The following is a 9,390-nucleotide window of genomic DNA, read 5'->3' on the forward strand; positions in this document are numbered from 1 at the left end:
GCTCCTCCCATGACCACTCCAGAAGGGTGCTGAGTTACACATTATTGTTTTCTATGTTAATTTACTCAGTCGGCTGCAAAAATGATAAGGTGAAAAATCACAAAAATACGTTTTTAAGGAACTATCGATTTCACCCCTTCTCTCCTTTCTCTTTTTCTCTTTTCTACTGTCTTTTCATCAAGAGTCTGATCAAGACAGCCTTAGCATCACCTAGCTTTCTGCCTCTAGGCCATGATCTTTCTTCTCTCAGAATACCTATTTTAGAACACTCGCAGTAGTAAATTCTTCCTGTGCTCTTTTGTGATTCAAAGCTTTTTTTTTTTTTTAAGCACTCTCACTATCTAAGAATGTCATTCTGAGCCCAAGAAACTCTTTCACTATGACCTGGAAACCTTTCTTTTGAAAGGCAATCATGAATTTCTTCAAAGGATATTGACTTTGGCCACAACCCAGTCCTGTATGACTTCATTCTCATTATATTTGTAAAGATACAATTTTCTCAAAAGATGACACTTTCAGGTACTAGGCTTGTGCCTTCTTTATATCCTTTAATAATGACTTTTAGTAGAAAAGTGACCCTTACCTGAACCATTGCTTCAGAACCAAATTGACTTGAGCCATTTTTCCTTCAAGCACGTGACTTGAGGGTTTGGTAGCAGCCTATTGCCAAGACTGTGCTCAAGTGTCTCTATTTCCCTCCATCTCACTATTCTGGGCTCATCCTTATCCTGTAACCCAGTCCTAGAGTAAATTAGTCTCAAAAATTCTTCTTCTACTGACCCAAATAGGGAAGGATTCTGGTAAATGACCTTTGATCCAGCTATGGCTCATTCTTTTTGGTCCTACTTTTTCTGTGTACCAAGTTGTATCTCAGTTGACGCAGGATTGGTCAGGAAACAGTACATGGCCAGGGCTGCACTAACCCTTAATTTGGTATCAAATCAACCCTTTTTGGCTAAGTGTGAATTGTAATTTGTGCCATGGTGACTCAATACTTTTATTTTTTATTTAAATTACAGTTCAAGGTTTTTCCTTTCTTCTTTTTTCATTGCATGTGGCTACCTAGGTCTTCCAGAGATACCCAGCTGTGGCCTAGGTTATTTATTGTTTCTGGGCTGGATCTTGTTAGCTATTATGCCCTTCATTATAAGAAGCACTTAAATTCTTCCATATGGCTCATTTATGTGTTTTGTAAACAAACCCATGCCGCATTCAGTCATTTATGCTATAACTGCATTTTATGGTGGTATCTCAGCTCCTTTATATAGTCACATGTCACTTATCAATAGGACTTCATTCTATGAAATAAAATACTAAGAGATACTCTTGCTATGGAGACATAGTACAATATACTTTACAAGTCAAGGTTAGTCAGAGGACATGGCGTTTGATCTAATCGTGAAGCAAAGTAAATAAAAGAGGAGTGAACGCTTGTATGACGCAGCATGCTGTTTCTCTTTGCGATGAGTAATAGAAATGTTATATAGAATAATGACAGCATGTATCACACAGTTAATATTTTAAAGTTACAGTGTAATATTTTTATTATTTACTGTTATACAGCATACATTATATAGTGTAATACACACACACACACACACACAAACACACACACACACACACACACACACACACACACACACATATATATATATATATATATATATATATATATATATATATATAACTACAACTTTATAGAGCCCTTAAATCACTGGGTTTGTTACATTGACATTATGAAGAACAGATGAGAAATATATAGATTAATATGTTGTGTGAGGCAGAGCACTGCTAAGCAATAGGATCTACTATCACTTTTGAGACCAGTCCTATATATGTAGTCTCTTACTGACTAAACATAATGCAGGTTATGACTGTATCTGTTGTCACATATCATTTCCTTCTTTTATATTTTCCATCCTAAAGCTTACCTTTTCATCGCTTGTCTAAGACTTCTTAATATGGTTGGTGAATTATTTATTGTGTAAACTATCCATAATCTTTTCTCCCGGGCCTCAGTCCCTTCCTGTCTCCTTTTCTATGATTGCTTAATATGTTTGACCTATTCTTATTTGAAGTCCCTAAATTACTGCATCACTCTCCCAGATGGTCCTACATTATTCTCTTCCTAAACTAGCCAGAACTTTTGAAGGAACAATCTGCTCTCGACTTCTCTGTGTCTTTTGCATCACTGTTGTTGCCAACTGCCACTTAGCTGAAAGACCTAACAGTCACTCCAGGAGATTGTAACTGGCTGTTAAGTTGAGATATCATGAAACATCAAAGGATGCTACTGTACATCATTACCTGCAGTGAGACACTAAGTCTTATTAATATTTGAAGATTAATTGACAAAGAAGTTCTTACATGACTCTTATGCGGTCAGATGCATGGAATTATGAAGACTTGAGTATCAGAAAATGTGAAGTGATATTTTATTTAGAGACAATGGGCATGAGGATGTCACCATGCCTTATAGATTATACATACTCAGCAGGAAAAAAAATGTAAGTTCAGCACTTCAAATCAAGACAAACATACAGGAACAAACATATTAAGTCAAAGTCTCCATGTATAACATTCATGTGAAATTTCAGTTTTTTTATAAGCCTATATATCTATTCAGTTCTTCATCGTCAGGCTTTGCATGATAGCTTGTCCCCTGCCTGACTTTTCTACATGTACTACTTCTGACTTATTTTTAAATCACGTGCCAAGTGGCTGTTGCCCTTGTTTGTCAATGTGTCCTTTCATTCCTAGGAGAGGAACTCTCCTAACTTAAATAGTCATCTTAATTGCTTTGAAATGTACTCCCAATAAATGTCTGCTGAGATTGATTGTGCCCTTCACCTTTGCTTTGGCATTCTATCAATCTGAAAAGCACTTATTGTTAATAAAATGCCAAGTAATTAGTGGTATTGTTTTAATGGTGATACTTTTTTTGTGTCTAGTGACAAGATAGAAAATAGAATTGCCCTGAGGTTCTTCTATGTGTTTATACATATTGAAGATTTTAGAAGTAACCCCAGACTCTAAAATGTTATCAGATAATTTAATATACATTTTTTCTTGTTTTTTTTGAAATGGTTTTCTATAATTAAATACATTTTAAGGATGTATATGATTCGTTGTGATAAATGTGAGGCTGAGAAACAAAATATATAAAAATAAGTTAGAGTCACAATCTATACATATAACCATAACTTATTTTTCTTTTTTACTTTTTGTGTATTTGTAAACATGTAATAAAGTTTAAATCTGAATTATTCTGATATTACAAATTGGAGATTGAACAAGACTGGTCTACATCACCTCTTTATTTTATAATTTCTTTTCTTCTCCTTTTGCTCTCCTCATTCTACTTCCTTCATGCTGTTTCTTTTTTCCTCACTGAGTTCTTCAGAATTGCTGGTATTTCTTCTAAGTTGAAGAGGTAAAGGTTATTTTTTCTGTTATTCCTGATCTTAGAAATTGGTCTTTTACCATTAGTTATGATATACTATGATATAGGAGTCAGTATCCATCAAGCAGATGAGGTCTCAATCTGTTAATAATTTGTTGATAGTTTTTCTTTCTAGCATGGATGTTAGGTTGTATCAATTGCTTTTTCTGCATCTATGAAGATAAAATATAGTTTTCTTATTTTTAAGTTTGTTAGCATGCTGAATTATATCAGTTTTCAAATATGCATAGCCTTTTGCTTTCCTAGCATAAAACTCAACTCATCTTTTGTTTACTGAATTACTTATGCTGTGCTGTCTTTTATTGCATTTTCTACCATTGGCTAGAAAATTACTGTTTTGCATATAGTTTCTACTGCTTTAGATATGCCCAGTTGAAAGACAGTTTCAGTCCCTTTTCCATTTTTGTCAAAACCAAAAGTCCTCTAGCATTTATTAATAAGTGTTTTTATGTAGATTAGGAGTGTGAGCACACATGCAAATGTGTACCCTCGTGTGAAGGTGATGGATTGATGGTGTCTTCCTCAATTGTTTCCCCTCACCCTATTTTTCAGGCAGGCAGGGCCTTTCGCTGAAATGGAAGCTCAATGATACAGGCATAATGATGGACGGTAAGATCAGACGAGACCACACGTAACTCTCTATACAGATACTAGGAAAGCAAAATCAGTTCCTCATGCTTCAGTGATAAACGCCTTATTCACCGAGCCATGCCTTAAGTCCTGGACTTCTTAATACCTGTTTCAAAGTTTCTCTTATATAATTTTAATTTTATAATTTGGCCTCCTGAGAAATTATTGGTTTCCTATAAGTTGAGAGGTGATTTATTCATAGTTTTATAGTTTCATAACTCCAGGTTTGCTGTGATCTCCTCAGAGGGCACCAGTCTCTCACAAGTACTTGTCCCACCTCAATTTACTTCTGTGATCTATAGATGAGTAAGCAGATTCTAATCAACTGGCCTATACTTCTATTCCTGATACCAGAAGTGTTCCAATATAGTAGAGGCACCTCTTCTTGAGAGTTCCTTATAGATAGTATATACATTTACAACACAGCATTACAGAGCAGCTACACTTTCCTGCCTACTTTGATAAGAACTAGAGGTAGAAAGAAACACAAATACACAAGCTATCTCAAATTAAAAGTGGCAGCCCTGGTCAATCTTTGATTTTTTTTCCTAAGAGAGAAGATAAAGGAAATCAATGATGCAACAGCTTCCACAGCTGGTGATGTGATTAGCACCATGAGGTCTGATGACTGCAGGTCTTGTACCACTACAGCCAGTTCCATGCAATTATTGGTATTGCCTTTTCTTCCTGATGTCCTGTGAGTTATGAATTTGTAATTTATTATCTTTTCTCGTGTGTGTTATCTACTTGAGTATGTTAGTTATGTAAATATATATCCATTGTTTGCATCTAAAAAAGATTAATGATATAGTTAACCTTGGTCTTTGTCACCAAGAAAAGATTTTAAAAAGTTAAAGTAATTCACAATTAAGGACAATTTGCATATATAATTAACAGTAATTTTAAATTTTAATAGTAATATATTACATATAACATCTACATCTGCACACATTAATATGTATACATATATTTATATTTATGAACACGTATATATTTATATATGTGAACACAAAAATTTTACATTAATTAATTTTGTTGTCATATTTTATTTTATTTATTGTATTCTATTGAAAATAAATTCTTCTCCAAGTAATTACTATCTCCAGATGACAGTTTCCCCTCCCTGTACTTCCCCTGGTTTCTCCCCACCTCCCTCCCATCTGCATCCACTCTTTTTCTGTCTCTCATTAAAAAGGGACAGGGTTCTAAGAGATAATAATTCAGTATATCAAACTAAAATATAACACATAGAAAGCTATCATATCGAAGTTGGAGAAGACAAGCAAACAGAGCCCAAGAGAAAGCACAAAAATCAGAGACCCACTCTTTCCCACACTCAGAAATGCCAGAAAAACACTGAACTAGAAGAAATAATACACACACGGAGGACCTAGTGCAGATGCGTAAAGGCCCTGGGCATGCTGGTTCAGACTCGGAGTTCATAGGAGTTTTGATCATATTGACTTAGAGGCCTTGTTTTCTTGCTTTCTTCCTTCCTCTCTGGTTCTGTGCACTCTCTGCCTCCAATTCTTTGGGGTTTCCCAAGCTCTGAGAAGAGAGATTATATGAAGACATTTCATTTAGGGCTGAGTATTCCTACATCTCTCACTCTCTGTGTAATAATGTCTCCCTGTGGGTCTCTGTAGTTGTTCCCACGTGCTGCAGGCGGGAGCTTTCGGATGATAGCTAAACAAGGCACTGGTCTATGAATATACAGAATATTATTAGGAGTTGTTTTATCATGACATCCATTATTATTAATATTACTATTCTTAAAGCAATACTTTAATATATATTAAACAGACTCTCTCAGAGTCTGTTCGAGGATATTTATCAGTTGGCCTAGACCATGTCCCTGCAAGTGACAGTTCCTCTTCTTGTGAACAGATATTACCTGTTCTCTCACAAGTCTGTTTCTAGCGGAAAAATGCCTCAAACCCTCACACAAGTCAGTTTCACATCCCACCCTTGGCATCAAAACTAAAACATGTTTACAACCACTGCAGGTTACTTATTCTTTTCACCTAACAACTCATCACCCTTTTCTATAACATTTGGAGTGCGGGATGAGCCAAAGTTCAGACTCCTGTATGTCAGATATTGCCTCTTCTTTACTCTTTGGTAGTTACCTAAGTTACGCCTTTTGTTTACTAAAAAACCTCCCTGTTTATCTCAGGGTTTACATGCAGCCTACAGGTCAGTCACTGTGGTATTCCAGTGACTCCAGGACAGTACCAGTGTTTTCAACATCACTGACACTACCTGCAGATGCTCTTGCCTTGCCTACACTGATTGCCTCCGACTTTATCAGTGGAGACTTTTGATGCCCACATTAAGCAACTTAATTTGTTGTTACCTTGCTGCCTTGTCATCCTGTGGAAACTTTAATTTGGCCAAGCATTGCCTCTGAACAAGTTAATTTCAATAACCCATTTTCCTAAGATAAAAGGGTAAATTTCTCAGCCTGAGTAACAAATTAAGAAATATGCCTAGTTCTTGCTTACAAATATCTGTCCCCAAGGTGTTTTCTTCTTCAGTAAACATAGATTTTAATTATTTCAGTGAAATGTACACATGCAGTAAATAAAGCCTGAGCATCTATTGCATTTCAGTTATTTTTATGTTGAAAAATATATGCCTGTGAAATTCTTAACCATTAGCCAAGCAGGCTGAAGAGGTGTACGTAGATGGAAGCGAGATCTGGAAATGGGGTTAAGCTGAGGGTGGCAGGTATTTTTCATAAGCTTGTCAGTTTAAGTCACTTTAAAATAGCCAAGATGTAGACAGAGAATATAAGCATTAACAGATTTTTTTTTTTTACTCTTTTCAGTGAAAGGAGATGCCAGAGAAAGTAAAAGCAGTGCACGGCCACTGTGTGAACTCTGTCTGATGTGTTCAAGGAAATCGATGGAGAGCAGTGGTTCAGGTGTGTTTAGCTAGGGATTTAAGGCAAAGCCATGACATGATATGTTGTTATTGCAATTATAGACTATACTGTGTAGGCCTAAAGCAGAATGGACAGTAGAGGAGCAATGGTGGAGATAAGGATACTATGTGAAATACAATTATTATTATTTTTTTGCTTCTAGCACTAAGTCATATTCTAGATGAAACCCCTCCTCATACTGTATCTCAAGTCGTGGACAATTTTTACATGATTTCAATTGCTATCCCTATTGTGCATACACATCTGTTAGTTAGACTGTTTTCTTTGTGCTTTTACTCTATTTTTCAAGGTTTTTATTTGATACGCTACGTCTTCTCCTTTGTCGTGATGAGTGGGCTATTTTTCAGTATGTTCAGAAAACTAAATTCCTGTGGATGGATGAATCCCAAACAAAACTATGGATGAGATGAAAGCAGAGACTTTGAAGTCAACAGTAGGGTGCTGTCTTCCCAGAGCATCAGTGAAGCAGAATATTACAAGGTAGAAGAGCAGGGGATGGGAATAAGATGAAATGTGCACGAGCCAGCACAATAAGTACATTTAACAAATGTTGTGTCTTATGTATAATTTATCTCTTTGCATATTCCAGCCATTTGCGGTTGCCAACTCTATTTGTACATAATATTACCATGTATCTTGATTACAACTCTGAGTATTCCTACACAATATTTTTCTTCCCCCACATTTGCAATCTTCCGCATTCTACTCATTCAAATCTACAAACACCTTATGTCTAACCACCTTCCTTTTGCGAACTTTTCCCAAAATATATTACATTATTTGAAAATCTATTCTTCTTTTCCATATTTTTAACTGAAATTTTCATTTATTCTAAAAGCCACTTTCTTCTGAAATAATAGAAAAGTATTCTGTGTTTTATTTTCCCTGATCCATTAGAAAGGATCACCATTTACACAATTTATTAAGCTTGTTTCTGAACTTCGTTTTTAATATCACAGTCTTCTATTAAGTCTTTGGTTTTTTTTTTCTTTTGTTATTTGTGGCAAACATTTAATACAGTTATAATCTTCATCTTCTTCCTTTTCACCCAACCTGGAATTAATGATCAACCCTAAGGACTGAGCACTCTAAAATTTCTCTGTTCTGATTTTACTTTGGGATTATTGGAGTTGAAACACACAACAAGCATCCATTCTTACACAGGCAGCTGACACAGCCATGAACCACACATGGATTGTCTTCACCTGAAAGGTTATTTTTAATGTGAAAAGAGAGGATTTTGTCACAGAAAACAAATAAGGGGAATATGGGGGTGGGGAGATATGCCTACTTTTATTGTGGACTAACAAAAACCTTTCCATAAAAAGATAGTAAGTGGTATTGTTATTTGACAGAAGTGTTCTTTTAGGTACAGGCACAGCACCTGCAGATTCCTGAGTACAGATGCTAATGAGATAGGGAGATAACGAGCCAAGAGGGAAATGGTAAGAAGTGATGTGTCTTCTCTGATGCTGTGTCTTCTTTTAACTATTCCATATCCCATTGCTTCCCCTCTGCTCTTAGTCTGTTGCAGTTCATTCTCATCAGATCCATGCTTAAATGTCACCATTGTGTTCAGTGATAGCAATTTATTATTTTGTCCTATATTGGTCATCTGCCAAGTATTCCAACATTAATGCGCCCACTTTTGTCTTTAACATACGTACAGCTTACTTAATTTACAGTAAAATCTGCAAAACATGTAGAGTTGCCTCCATGTGTATTCATGTTGGCCTACATTTTTAAAGGTTCTGCTCTGAAGGAAAAAAGAAGTAAGAAAATAAAAGAACAGAGAAACTAACATTTCTCTTTGAACCACTCTTTCTGCAGGCTCCAGTAAGACTGAAACTGTATCATCACTATAATCTAATAATTACACCTTTGTGAACCACTTAGGAAATATGTACATAGCAAGTGGCACTCAGCCCTCATCTTTAATATAGACTTATTTTATAATGTAATGTTGAGCACATGTCCACATAAGACATGCAAATTCTGGAGACAACATTTAAAGTAAAATTTATGATTCAAAATTGAAAACTGACATGGAAAACTAAGGAAAGCATAATTCAGTGTTGCAGAGGACTGTTTGTGTAAGTGATAATATATTTGTTTTAATGAGATTTTATTTACTCTACGTCGAGTGCATCTCAAAACTTAGAGAACTGAGCATAGTACATTTCACACTGCATCACACTTATTTAACACTGTGTTAGCATTTGAAAGATCATTTCAGTTGCTGTCTTGTTTAAACTTTTCATAATCCAGTCACTTCATTTCTTACTATATTGATCCAATACATTTTCTTCACTTGGTTGGATACAGCGTTGTTCAAATGCACCATGAACTT

The 9,390-nt window shown here is 35.6% G+C and overlaps 1 long non-coding RNA gene across 1 annotated transcript; it reads left to right on the forward strand.

Annotated features, from left to right (window-relative positions):
- Positions 1 to 3,935: 3,935 nt before the first annotated feature.
- On the forward strand, positions 3,936 to 7,086 carry LOC311605101. The gene is made up of 3 exons (XR_014781792.1): positions 3,936 to 4,072; positions 4,647 to 4,790; positions 6,924 to 7,086. It is a non-coding gene; the product is annotated as an uncharacterized lncRNA (long non-coding RNA).
- The last annotated feature ends 2,304 nt before the right edge of the window (positions 7,087 to 9,390 follow it).

Source organism: Acomys minous, assembly GCF_964271855.1.
Source record: "Acomys minous genome assembly, chromosome: 9".
NCBI lineage: Eukaryota > Metazoa > Chordata > Mammalia > Rodentia > Muridae > Acomys > Acomys minous.